Below are 13,934 nucleotides of genomic sequence, written 5' to 3' on the forward strand. Positions count from 1 at the left end.
AGTAAAAACCAGCCACCCTTAAACTGAGGAAGTGAGCCTCGTAACAAAAGGCTAGAAAGGGAAAGGGGAAAAGAATAAATCTTACACCGTGCCAGGAGTTATAACCTAAGCACCTTACGTTTAATCCTCATAACAGTCCTCTCATGTAGATATCTTCATTTCTTACTTCATAGATGAGAAACTTAGGCTTAGGGAAGTTAAGTGACTTTTCCAATATCCCACATTTAAGTAAATAATAGGGCAAGGATTTAAAAACCTTTGCTTCTCCCACTATACCACAGTGTCTATGACAGGCTCCATCTACTGGCTGCAGGATCCTGGCAAGTTTCTTCCCTTTTACCCACAAGAGTATCTCCTTGAAGTAAAGGTTATAGAAGACTGGAACAATCCTATATCACCAATGATTTGGATGCCTATGACTTTTTAGAAATATAAAAACTGACATTTCTGAATTTAAGTGTAAGCAAAAATGTTCCTAGGATGGCTGGGAGAGGCACCAGTGTTCTTTGATATTCACAGTTAGCATTGAAAGGACTTTTAAAGATCATCATGACTACCAACTTAATTTTTCCACCAAAACTCTGAAAGAGAGAACAGGAAAAAGGTGTGTGGGTGGAGAGGGGGAGGGATTGGCTGAAGTGGTGGTGAGATGGCTAGGGTTCTGCAGAACAGTTTAAATAAAGTCCAGTAATATATTTGAGTGCAACCTTTGTTCGCTCAGAAAAATGGATGCCCAGATTCTTCCACTCATGAAAAGAGACCATAAGCACATCAGATGTGGACTCTAGACCCAGGTGGACCCCAACCTAGCTGAGTGGCACTGGGCAAAGCATTTTCCCTTTCTAGACCTCAGTTTCCCCATCTGTCAAGTGAAGAGGTTGGGCAGGATGACCTTTTTGGCTGGATAGTTGACATGCTATGATCTAGAAGCTCCCTGTAAATTCAGTATTTTAAATTTTACATTCTTCTCCAATGTGAGTGTTCCCCTGTCCCCAACCTCATTTGATTATTACTGCAATCCTAAGAGGTCAATAATTTATCAAACTGATGAGATCAAAGACTACCTAAGACCACTCAGCAAATCAGCTGGAGGGGCACACTTGGCCTGATCCCAGGAACATGATGGTCTCAGGCTTTTATCTCACTCTGCACTGTGTCCACTTAGTCAGAGAAAGTGCACTGAAGTTTCCAGTGCTGAAAAATACTACTTTGTTACTTAAAAAAGACAGTAAGGGACTATACATACTACTGGCTTTTTAAACTACAAGTTGTCTTGTTTTGTAGCTTTTCCCCATGACCAAGGTAATTTGTTGGCCCTTTGTCAGGCTTTGCCAGCATGTACTGATGCCAGGCCACTAGTTTGTATTCTAGTGGCAAAGTCAATCACTTTTGGTTTTGGCAAGACTGCAGACAGACAACCAAAACAGAATGAAAGCAGCAAACAAAGAAGGCATACTGAGGAGAATGAGCTGGAAAGGGCCAGCTGGAGCTGGTGCTGAAGCAGTTATGGATGAAAAGCTGTAGGAAGTAGCCAGAGGACTAGATGAGAAAGCATACAGTGGTGCTCCTATAGGAGGCTGACACACATTCTCTCTTTTTACCTATAAATCACTGGCTGAATGAGTAATTATTATAGCACTTTACAATTTACAAAGTACCTTTACATCTAAGATCTTACTGGATGATCACAATGGCATCGTGAGGTAAAACACTGGGGCACTTGGCATCTATTACAGGATGAGGAAACTGAGGCTTAAAGAGGTGAGATGGATTGACCAAAACAACACAACTAATAAATGCAACAGCTGCAACGGAAACCTAATTTTCTCCTGATCTCAATGCTCACTCTATGCCCTGTATCACAGTGCCTCTCAGGTTATTACAGATGAAAAGATCTGTAGGTGAAAAGGAGAGAAATTCAGCAGACTGCCTCACTGCACCCACCCCACACTGAGGACCTCTTTATCTCTGGTCCTAAATTACACTGAGTAGTGAGGATCAGGCCACAGGCTCTAGGATTAAACCCTAATATGAAGTTAATAACAAGAAAGCTGAGATTTGGGACGGGAATTTGCCTTCGACCATTAATTCAATTGAGTAGGAGAGATTAAGTCTAAACAAATCACTACAATCCAAAGCAGTATAAACATGAGCCTATGAATTTGACAAACCCTAGGCAGTTTCTCAACCTCGAAACCACTAATATTTTGGGCCAGATGATTTTTGTTGTGGGGGACTGTCCTGTGCAAATTGCCCCCAGTTGAGAACCACTGCTCTAAGGGTTAGAGAGGTTTAACGTAGTTTTGAGTGCAGAGAAAGATTCATGGAGGAGGTAATATTTGAAGAATATTACTAGGCCTTGCATAATAGATAAAATTCCTGTAGATGAAAGAAGACCAAAAGAAGGAATTCCAGAAAGGGAGGATAACTTAAAATGGAAGGAGATGAGAAAGCACAGGTCTGCTGGAAAATGATCCAGTTTGGCAAGAGCAGAGGTTCCTGTTGTAAACAGGTGATAAGGCTAAAAATGTCCATTGGAGTCAGGTCAGAGATAGCTATCTATCAACTAATATTTAGAAGATATACATAATGAGATAGCTAACAATATAAGATATCACACGGATATTTAATAGTATACAAATCAAACCAGCGGCACTGCCATATGTCCCACCTCCCCAAGAGGACAGAATGTCACATCTCACACTGCATCTAGTGGCTGCATTTACTCAGAGCTATACCAAGCCTGGAACAAGTGCGGAGGTGGGAGAAATAATAAAGGACTGGGTTAGTCAGGAGTTTCCCAAAGGAGGTAAGAATGATGGGCTCTATGTAGATAGATGGGCTCTATATAGCTGGGAAGGAAGAGAGGACATTTCAGGTGAGGACATTTGGGCTGGTAGAGAAAGAAATGTACACAACATATCCAGGAGACACCAAGAAAAACAACTTAGCTGGGAAAGAACACAGAGCCCATCAATTGGACTTTTAAGTATAGACAACCACTGAGGGTTCCTGAGCAGAATGACAGAGTTGTTTAAGACATGGTCATCTTATCTGGTAGTTATCTTAGCTACACATTAGAAAGAAGGGCTGTTTCTTTCTTTGAAGGAATAGCAATTCCCAGCCCCAACCCTACAGATCCAATTTAATCATGCTAGGATAGGACCCTAGTATTGTTTTTAAAACTCCTCAGGCAATTCTTACATGCAACTGTGACTGAGAACCAGTAGTCTAGAATCATGCCTCATCCTTAGATGAGAAGAGAAGCCTAGAAATTTAACTGATTTAACTATATTCACACAGCTCGTTAGGTGAAGGGTTGAGACTGGCATCTGGACTCCTATTCCAAGTTCTGAAAGATCTCACAGAGTACTGAGCTAAATTCCATACTTCAATCTGTAAGAAGCACAATTATCTGATGACTTGGCTCTCAAGTTTTGCCAGGGTTAAAGCCTGAATTAATCTAATCATAAAACCATTGACTTAAGCATCCTCACAAGCACTGAAAGTAATGGATGTTGGTTTCATTGCTGTCTCCTGGGGGCCCTTAAGAAAGGGTCTCAGGGGACTCCTCAGAAAGCCTGATAAACAGGCCAAACCGCCCAGCTCCTTGGAAGGAACAATGACTTTTTAAAATACAGCTCACTGAGCTTTTGTACTACATAAAGGAAAGTCTGGGTTCCTCTTCACCAGAACACTCTGAGATTCTATCCCATAAGCAAAGCAGAGGGTGAGGGGGTGATCTAAGGCAGCTGCTAAAGCATGCTCACAGACCCTCATTTTAACAGGAAACACCCCTTCTGGTCCTCAGCCTTGGATAAGGGCCATCCCAGACACCTTGTGTTTTTCTGAAAAGGCAGCACCCTTTGCGACAGGCCCACCTTTCCATTGTGTCATTCCTGGATTCTGGCAGCAGGTAGTAAATGGGATGTTTGCAAAGACTGTCAAGCTGGAAATATGAGTCTGTCCTATATATTCATTCCTTTCATTCCAGGGTACTGGTACAGACAACTACTATAACAAAGCAATACCTATCTAGGGGCTTTCTCATTAATCCCAGATACCCATCAACCAGCTGAAGCTCTAACATGGGGGTCATTCCTTGAAAACAATTTGTTCTTTAACACAGACTTAGTGGAGGTAAAGAACAAACCAGAGTCCTAAGATGCAGTACTTACTACTCATACTACCCTAATCTGTTGAGCAGTTACTCTATGCCAGATATCATGATAGGCACTTCATTCATTATTTCATTTTATTTTCCAACACTCTTGTAAAATAGGTATTGTAATCCTCCCTATTTTACAGGTGAAGAAACTGACATGTGGAGAGGTTCTGTAGTATGCCAAAGGTCACACAGCTAGTAAGTGGCAGAGTAAGGATTTGAACCTGAGTAGCCTGCATGTAGAACTTGCAGGCCTCTATAAACAACTTTTCCCACTTGATATCAACTGGTCATTATTCTTCTACTTATTTTCTCAGGTTTGGCTACTGGAGTTTACCAAGATCTTATTGAGCAAAGAATTCTGAAACTGAAAAGCACCATAAAAAGTTTAGGTACCGGTAATACAAAGTTAGGTATTATTAAGTATTAGCATTATTATTTTTTTTTTTAGCATTATTATTTTAACAAGAGGGAATTGCACCTCTCTGGGGGTATTTGAAAAGCAACCCTGTTGACTGTCTTAATCATCCAAAGTCACATTTTAGTCAACACTGTGGTTAAACTCATGTTCCAACACAAAGGTTTAAAAGAAGCAACACCTTCAAAAGCTGAACTGCACAGAGAAAAAGACAATAGCCTGATACCTCTCTTCTCTCTCTTCTAAGTACAGTATTATGGCTTCACATAAAACCTGTCACAATTTAAAAAAGCATTCAACCATTTATCCATGTTGAAAGTTCAGATTTTAAAATGTAGAAGCATTATAAGGATAAAACTGTCATTTTTAATAAACAACTGTGTTTTGAAAGCAAATGGTATTTCTGGAAAAATTACCGTATGACAATTACCAATTAAAGGAAAAGCTGACAAGACTTCTAATCTTAGGTTATCATTACAAATGGGAAGCAACTTAGTACTGGTTTTATGAGCTACATCCAATTTTCCTTACCCTGATTTATTATGTTTATGAGTTTTTAGGCCATCACCCTCCCAGTTCCCCCAAAATATAGCTAATGCCTTCAAAACCTGAAACAGCATTTCTTTAAAAAGATATCGCAAAATTTACAACAACAAAAATCTTAAGTAATAAAATCAAGTGTGAGGAGTAGCTATAGCAGAAATTTTACTTGATCAGTTGAAAACCCCAAACTGTAGACTGTGGGCATTTTTAGGTAGTGAAAAGATTATCATCTAATAATATAGCCAAAGCCTAGGGGAAGCCACCCCTCTTCTTGAGAAATTAATTTTCATTTCCTATATTAAATCTCCAGGGAAGATAAAACAGAGCCCCTCCATACAAAAAGTTGGGGAGAACACCCAATCCTTATCATATGTTCTTTAATAGCAGCCAAGTCTAATAGCATAGCCTGTTTGGTAATGTAAATAGTATCTACGAAGAATTCAACTCAGAATGCAACAAAGCCATATTTCCTCCAGAGTACACCCTATGAAGCCATCAACAATGGATATTTATTTAGGACTGGTAATATGTCAAACTCTGTGAGGCACTGTGAGACACATGACAGAATTTTGAGTGGACTGTACTATTTCTTTCTCGTTGAAGAGGTAAGATCAAAAGACATAAAACAACCGTATATGGTATTTAAAACATCCTCCGTGCACCTCAGTTAACTTCACGTAATATGTAATGGCCATATTGTAGGTAAATATTATAAACACAATAGAATTAGCACTATTATTAAGAAACAAATTTCACTTACCAAAGAAAGCCCTGAAACCTGGTAAGTACTCATACTCAATCCAGGTTAAGTTTTCACATGTTATTTCCAAGCAGTCTCTTTTAAAAAGGAGGGGGAGAGGAGGCATGGGAGAGTTTAAAAAGATCTTTCAGAATAGATGACTTGACATCCAGTTCTGCAATAAACCCAAAATGTTATCAATCTTTGGACTTGAAAGTCCTTGACATATCCCTTCCTTTCAACATTTCAGTATCACTACTCAGGCTTGTCAATTTTTCCTCCAGAATCTCTCATTTGCTCTTTTCTTTCTCATTATTCTCATTTCTTGATTGGATTTGCTCATTTATTCATTCATTCATCATTTACCAAGTGTCTATTATCCGTCACACACAAAGCTAGACCCTCGTCCTTGCTCTTATGAAGCTCAGGATACTCAGTAGAGCTATTATCTGCCCATCTTGATTGCCAGATTGTAAACTTTAGCAAAGGCTTTGTATTTTCAGATCCTAGCAGCATCTGGCATACAGCGGACACTCTAAAAATGTTCGTGTGACACTAGATCACTTTAGCAAGCTTTTTTAATCCATAAATATTTTAGTACAGCATGTATCTTCAAAAAGGACTCTTTTAAAATACAAAAGCAATATGTGCACAATGCAAAAATCACACAGAAAGATATAAAGAAAACAGTGAATTCTCCTATCCCCTAAATCCCATTTCCAGAAGTGACTACTACTACAGTTTGGAATGTATCTTTCCAGAACTCACCTATGCTGGTATATAATATGCACACATGCACAACCACACTTTTTTGGAACAAGTTCTTTGATAGTTTCTCACACTAGCTTCTCAACCTTCTAATCCAGTGATTCTCAAAGTGTTGTCTCTGGATTAGAAGCATCATTAGGGAACTTGTTAGAAATATAAATTATTGGGCCCTATTCCAGTCCTACTGAATCACACATTCTGGATTTTGATAAACTCTCCAGGTGATTCAGGTGTGCACTAAAGGCTGAGAACCATTGCTCTAATTCAGTCAAGTCACTGAGGTCAAGGAAGTTTTTTTCTGTCCCTTAAACATGTCAAGCATTGTTATCTTGCTTCAGTTTTACCACCCTATTTCGAAATGCTTTCTTTGTCCTTTAATTAATTCTGACCCTACCAATCTGTCAAAGTCCAGAAAGTCCTAACTCCTCCCCAAAGTGCTCCCACTACCACAGCTCATACTGCTTCCTCTTGCTCCTCTCCCAACTCTTATGCCATACCTTCCACCACACGATTTAACAATCAGGTACACACTATTTTCAATGTCAGGGAACAGTTCTTTACTATTCCTCAACAGATCATAAACTCCTCGAAGACACGAATCATTTTTGTTATCTCTTCCTCAACCCTGTGCTAAGCACATAAATGGAGTTTTAATAGAGTTGCTGGTTAATGTCTTTACGTATGAATTAATTCACTGAAATACGGATAAAACCTTTAATGGATAAAAAAATCTGGATTTCAAGTTGTAGCCCCAGTTTTGTGACCTTGGACAAGTTCACGTTTTAGGATGAGGATTATAAAATAGAGAAGACTGATGACTTGATGGTTATTGAGCTTGAACAGTGTTATGATTTTATGAAATGTCCCATATTCGAATACCTTATTCCATTATACTCATATTACTTTGCTTGTAATGCTATTATGGCAATTTTTAGACCTGACTTGAGTTACAGTTTGATATGGTATTTCTCAGTTAGCTAGTAAGTTCTTTCAACAGGAGTCATGTTTTATTCAACGGTGAATCTTCTACCATGCCCAACACCATGCCTTCCATATAACAGTTCAATACATTTGCAGAAAATTATTTGGAAAAAACCCTTTCAAAAGCTTAATTTATGTAGAGAACCTGTGCATAGATCTGCTGCCTCTCAAAGGGCCTTTTTGAATACTTATTATTATAAATACTATGAAATGATTAATGGTAAAAATTGTGACTACTCTGATAGCACATGGGGCAGTCAGCCACATAAGGCAAAGAATGTAAAAATGAATCTAACATGCATCTAGGAATAGACTAAAAGGCCATAAGCCTCAGGCAACCTTACTGTAACATACAAATAAAAACTGCTCTGTACACTTGTGGCATATACCAACTCCACTGTTGGAGATAAACAGGCTTCATGATGCAGGACCCTTATTTGCAAATTTTCAGAAACAGGCTGGACTGGAGACCTCTGAATGGTGGGTAATGACCAGCAGTTGAATCTAAAGGGAGGGGCATCACAAGGAAACATTTTTTTTCTTTATTCTTTTCTTTCTTTATATTGTATCTATATGAAAAGATGGATGTTAGCTTAACATATTGTGGTAATCATTTCACAATATATGTAAATCAAACCATTGTGCTATATGCCTTAAATTTATACAGTGATGCTTGTCAACTATTTCTCAATAAAACTGAAAAAAATAAAGGAGGGACAGCAAAGATAAATGCAAGGGCAAGAAGGAAGAACAGAAGGGCAGCAGGAAAACACTGCTCTTTGAGTAATGAAAAAGAATAGTAGAAATTCACTGAGTCTTTACCAAGGGCCTACTATGAGCCAAGCACTTGGGGCTGCAAAGATGGCCCCTGACCGAAAGGAGCTAAAAGCCCTAATGGTAAGACTAAAACCTCTATCCTACTGTGTGTGTGTGTATATATCTAATTGGGAAAATCAAGCAAGGAAGGCTTCACAGAGAAGGTGGTGAGTTAGTGGAGCTTTGAGGTATGTAAGGAAGATTTGCTAAGAAAAGTCTGAGCTACTTATTTCGGGGAAGAAATATTCACATATTTTTACAGCTGTTCCTTTGAGACTTTAAATTAAATTATGGAGGCTTCTTATATTCAACACCACTTTGTCAATGCTCTTTCGCTTTTTACTTTACCTTAAATTTTAAGATGTTCAAGCCCAGGGTTGGAACAGAGCCAGAAAGCCCCAGAATGAGGTGAGTGTTCGCCAAATCTGCTCTGTCACCTCCACATGCAGCCAGCCCAGCTAGCTTTCCTGGCAGCCAGAAAAGGAAGGCTAATTATATCCTCTGGGGGCCAGGCTAGGGGGAAAATTTGGATGCAGGCATACAAGGTTTACCCCCTGTCCTGCCAGTAAGCCACGGAGGGAGAGCTTCTTTCCCTCTTAAGTCATGAGTCTCCAAGTCTACCTGTGACAGGGAGGCCAGCTCTGCAGGAAAAAAGGGTGCATGAAAAGGAAGGGAAAAGCATTGGATAAGTAAATGCTGAGGTTATTAAGTGAGATAATCTTAATTAAATATTTAGCAAGATCCCTGGCACAAAGCAAGCGCTGGATGAACATTAGCTCTTACTAATAACATTACTATTATTATTACAGCAACACTTCAATTGCACGCCAAAAAGAAAATACTGTTTTTGCAGTCTTTTCTGACAGTGAAGTAACTCCAGAGATAAGTATATTTCAAATTTTTCAAAGTACAAGATCAAATTCCAACTATAATGGCCTGAAAAACCCTGAGGCAAGAGCCAGCCCCGCCTCTTGCCAGCTGCGTGACCTTGGACCAGCGCTTTACCTCTCAGCCTCAGTTTTCTCATCTGTCAGGCGGGGTGAAGAAGCCCCTCCCTCGGAGAGTCGTCATGGGGTCCCGCCAGAGGGTACTCTTTGCTGTATCAGGGCCGCACGAGTGCAAAGCGAGCTCACTGCCCATCCTCCAAGCCTACTTGGCTCTGGAGTGGGTGGGACAGAAGGGTGCCTGACACCGAGGAACACCGAGCCCCGTCTCCGGCAGAACAGAAGCGGGAAGGGGGTTGCGCCTGAGGTGGGTCCCTGCAACCAAAGACGTGGGGCGCCCCTTGGCTCGACCCTGCCGCCTGCACACTGTCGCCAGCGGGTTAGCCACGGAGTGCCGCAACCTGGACTCTGGGAGCCGCCAAGGGAGGCCGGGCTGACCCCGGTCCCGCGGGCCGGGAGGGATCCAGAGAAGGTGAGCAGCGCGAACCCGGGGCCCCACCGCGGAGCGGAGACTAGGCGGGGAAGGAGAAAGCAAAAGGAGCGACGCCCCCGCAAGCAGCGCAGCGCGTCCCCAGAGGGCCCCGCTGAGGCGCTCACTCACCTGAGGCGCGGGTACCCGCCGTCAGTGCAGCAGCCGCGTCGGCGTCGGCGGCAGCAGCAGCGCCGAGAGGGGCGGGGGAGGCTCTGCGGCCGCGCAGGCGCACTGAGGATGCCAGGGTTGCGCAGGCGCGTCGGGCTCGCCCGCCACGGGAACTACCAAGATGGTGGCTGAGCCGAGAGGGGTCCCCGGCACCATTTTGGATGGAGTTTTTCTGGCTGAGGAGTGGCTTTGGAGAGGAACTTTAAACGAGAACGACACGGTGGAAAGGGCGTTGAGCGTTGCGTCTGGCCGACTTCCTCCCTACCGCCAAGTTGCATCCTTATGAAAACTCTAAGAAATACTATGATCTTTTTACAGGGGCCCAGAGCCGTTACACAAGGTACATGGCTAACACAGTGCTTAGCACGGGAAGGGGCTTAGTAAATTCTTGCTGAATGGATAGTGACTTAAGAATTAGAATCCAACACCCAAGGCTCTTAATTCCCAGTCCTCCATTATATCACTGTATTACAACGCCAGCCACACCATGTCCTTTCTTGGGTGCAAAATGAGAAATCGAAAAATTTTTTTCAGAATGATTATGCACATTAAGCTTAATGACCCAGCAATTTACATAATACCAAAACGTACCGGACCACTTCCCTTTATCAAGAATTTATAATTTAATCTTGTGGAAATAAAGGAAAACATTGTTTAAAATGGAGTTGAGAGTCCAGAGGGGGAGCCCTCAGGCACTAGCACTTAACATGAACTACAGACTCCAATAGGAAGAATCTTCAATTACCAACCTCAACAAAAGAGACGAACCTTGCAAGTCAATACTACAATAAAAAAAACAAAATTTGACCGAGTAAATGTGGAGAGCTAATGGGCTTTATTAAGTGATTCATGAATGGGCTAGTATCCCGTCTAGCAAGTAGAAGAGTGCTTTGTGGAGTTGTACAAAATGGAAGGTTTTTATAGGAAGAAGACTGAGGCAAGGGAACTATTTTTTTTAAAAAAGGAATTATTATTGGGCCAGGACACCTGCTTGGGGTGGGGATGGAACACAAGGAAAAGGTTTTTATCGTGCAAAAAAACCTGGGCCTTAACCTGGGCTCTGGGAGTCGCCAAGGGAGGCTGGGGATGCGGACAGTCCACATGACGTTACCTGATTGGTGACCAAAATATTCCAGACAAGTTGATCAAGATTGTGTTTCTGGGAGATGTCGAAACTGCAATTAAATATACGTTCGCTATCTTGGGCTTTTAGCAAGAGTGATGCCATTGTGGGCCTGTGGTTTTCTTATTAACACTACTCCAACAGGAGGAAGATTTCCTTCCTTGCCCAGCAATTCAGCCAGTGAAAAACTGTCCGCACCCTAAACTCTTGCTTTCCCCCAAGGGACTTTTATTGGAAACAACCCCTCCCAACTTCTTCCTTTTTCTCTGTAAAGCAATGTTCTTCTCCTTTGTTTGCTGGACTTGCCTGTGGTTTTTGCTATAGCATGCTTGTCCAGAATTGCAATTTTGTGCCATTCCCAAATAAACCCATTTTGCTGGTAAAATAACTGGTTGTCTTATTTTTAAGGTCAACATTACATCACCTGGGCATTGATGGTAACAGCAATAGAGTACCCTACTCTCTCTCATACATTGTTTCTTTATTAAGTATCACTGACTAAAAGATATTCTCTTAACTAAATTAGAATGTAACAAATATTACCAAACATCTCAAGGGGAATGACTGTCTATATTATTTATCAAACCCAATTCCTGAACCAAATAGTGAAAATTAATATTAACTGAGCATAGCTTTTTATATATTTATTAACATTTACTAAGTGCCAAATTAGTTCTAGTTCAACCTCCACTACTATCTACATGTCCTTGGTTAAGTTATTAAGCCTCTTCAATCTTGAGTTCCTCATCTATGACAAAAAAAAAACCAGAAGTTATCTCATAAAGTTATGGTCTGTATACATGTAAAATGCTTAGGACTATTTTTCTGTGCTCTATCCTGTTTAGCCGAATACAAAAACATACTTCTTATAATTTTGAACAAATTCTTATGAACAAAAAGTGCAATAGTATAATAAATAAAATGGAGGAAAGCACAATCACCTTTGGAGAGAAGTGATCTATCCCCATTCTACAGATGAGGGAGGAAATTGGGGATAAAAGATGAAAATTCGCTTCAAAGCCATGCTCTTTCCATTATACTACTCTGCTTCTGAAAGTATAGGAAATTAACACCACTCCTCTGGTTCTTAAAAGCCCCAGCTTTCCTTGAGGGCTGTCCAAAGTTTCCCTTCTTGTTCTACTCTGGACAATATTATCCACTCTCAAGACTTCGATAACTAAGTATTAGTAACTTCCAAATTTTATCTCTAGATTTTTCAGTTTTCCAGTTTAGTTGACTTCTTTGCTTGGTATCCCAAATTGAACTACTAGCTTCCCTATCTCATTAACGGCTCTATTATCCACCCAGTTGTTCAAGTTTTCCCTCCCGCCATCATACTGTCACTGTTCTAAACTTATTTAACCCCGATAGCATCCCTGTGCTTTATAGTTCCCATCATTCTCCTAATCTTACATATGAGGTTAAATAGATTTTTCTTGTTACAAATGGCAGAGATAGACTTTTAACTACATGCCTATGTTCCAGACACTATGAGGATCTTACCCCACTCACCCACTGCCAACACCTAGTACAGGCCACCATTTTCCATCTAGACTACTGCAATAGCCTAACTGGTCTCTCACAACCATACCTTGCTTTCTCCTGTTCTCCACACAACAACTAAAATGATCTTTTAAAAATAAAGTCCTGATCTCATCTCTCCCTCTCTTAAAACCCTTCTGATGACTGAATTTGTCTCAGATGGCTCTTCTAATGGATTCAGCATGCTTACGTTACTATTTTTTAAATATCCCAGAATGCTTCATTCTCCCTCCTCAGGTCTTTGGAAATGATCTTTTTGCCTCAAATACTTGCCCTAGTCAACACCCTTATCCTTCTCAAATCAACTGAAACATCACTTTTGCAGAGTTGTTTCTTCTTATTCTGTGTCCCCACTAGACTGTGAGCATCATGAGAGGAGGTCCCATGTCTGCTTTTGTTTTTTGCTCTCTCCCCAGTTCCTAGAACTGTGCCTGGCATACAGGGGAGGACTCTGTAAATATATGAAATAATAAGGAATGTAAGTCGAAGCAAGGAGATATCACCTCTCACTAATTGGTGCTTAGGCCAAAGTTTAAGACTTAAGATCATGACTAGGTATTTAAATGAAACAGGTTTTGTCCTACTAGGAGGATCAGAGAATAGGAAACATTAACCCTCTTTCCACCATCTTGCCATGCCACCAAATGGTATGCATGAATGTCTTGGCTGATGCATTCAAGAGCATCAAAAATGCTGAAAAGATAGGCAAATGCTAGGTTCTTATTGGGTCGTGCTCCAAAGCCCTTGTCCAGTTTCTGTGATGAAACACAGTTACATTGGCAAATTTGAAATCATTGATGATCCCAGAGCTGGGAAAATTGCTGTGAACCTCATGGGCAGGTTAAACAAGTATGGAATGATCTGCCCTAGATTTGATGTGCAACTCAAAGATCTAGAAAAATGGCAGAACCTGCTCCCATCTCGTCAGTTTGGTTTCATTGTACTGACAACCTTAGCGGGCATTACAGACTGTAAAGAAGCAAGACAAAAACACAGGCAGGAAAATCTTGGGATTCTTTTTCTAGGGATGTAATACATACATGCAAATAAAATGTCTCAATGGACAAAAAAAGAAAAAACGAAAAAAAGAAACATTAACAATAAATTAGTTGTTTTATCAGTAATTAATGCTGAGGCACATCTCTACACTACATTGTTCACTTCCACATCTTGGTAAAGAAAATAGGATTCTTTTTTCTTAAAGAATCCTATTTTCTTTACCAAGATGTTCTCCTTTTTAATTTTTTTTTACACA

General features: G+C 40.7%; 1 protein-coding gene and 1 pseudogene across 5 annotated transcripts in view; one reads left to right on the forward strand and one right to left on the reverse strand.

Moving 5' to 3' along the window:
• Positions 1 to 10,058, reverse strand: part of NDRG3 (NDRG family member 3) — a 57,610-nt gene extending 47,552 nt beyond the window's left edge. For 3 of the 5 annotated variants that reach the window (XM_015597146.2, XM_025039760.1, XM_025039759.1), the window contains exon 1: positions 9,976 to 10,052. The gene's annotated coding sequence lies outside the window, so the exon portion shown is untranslated. Of the gene's footprint in view, positions 1 to 9,975 lie in introns of all 5 variants that reach the window. The other 2 variants (XM_015597147.2, XM_025039758.1) reach the window with 2 other exon arrangements.
• Positions 10,059 to 10,145: 87 nt separating this feature from the next.
• Positions 10,146 to 13,896, forward strand: LOC112470982 (annotated as a pseudogene).
• Positions 13,897 to 13,934: the final 38 nt, after the last annotated feature.

Source organism: Pteropus alecto, unplaced genomic scaffold, assembly GCF_000325575.1.
Source record: "Pteropus alecto unplaced genomic scaffold, ASM32557v1 scaffold45, whole genome shotgun sequence".
NCBI lineage: Eukaryota > Metazoa > Chordata > Mammalia > Chiroptera > Pteropodidae > Pteropus > Pteropus alecto.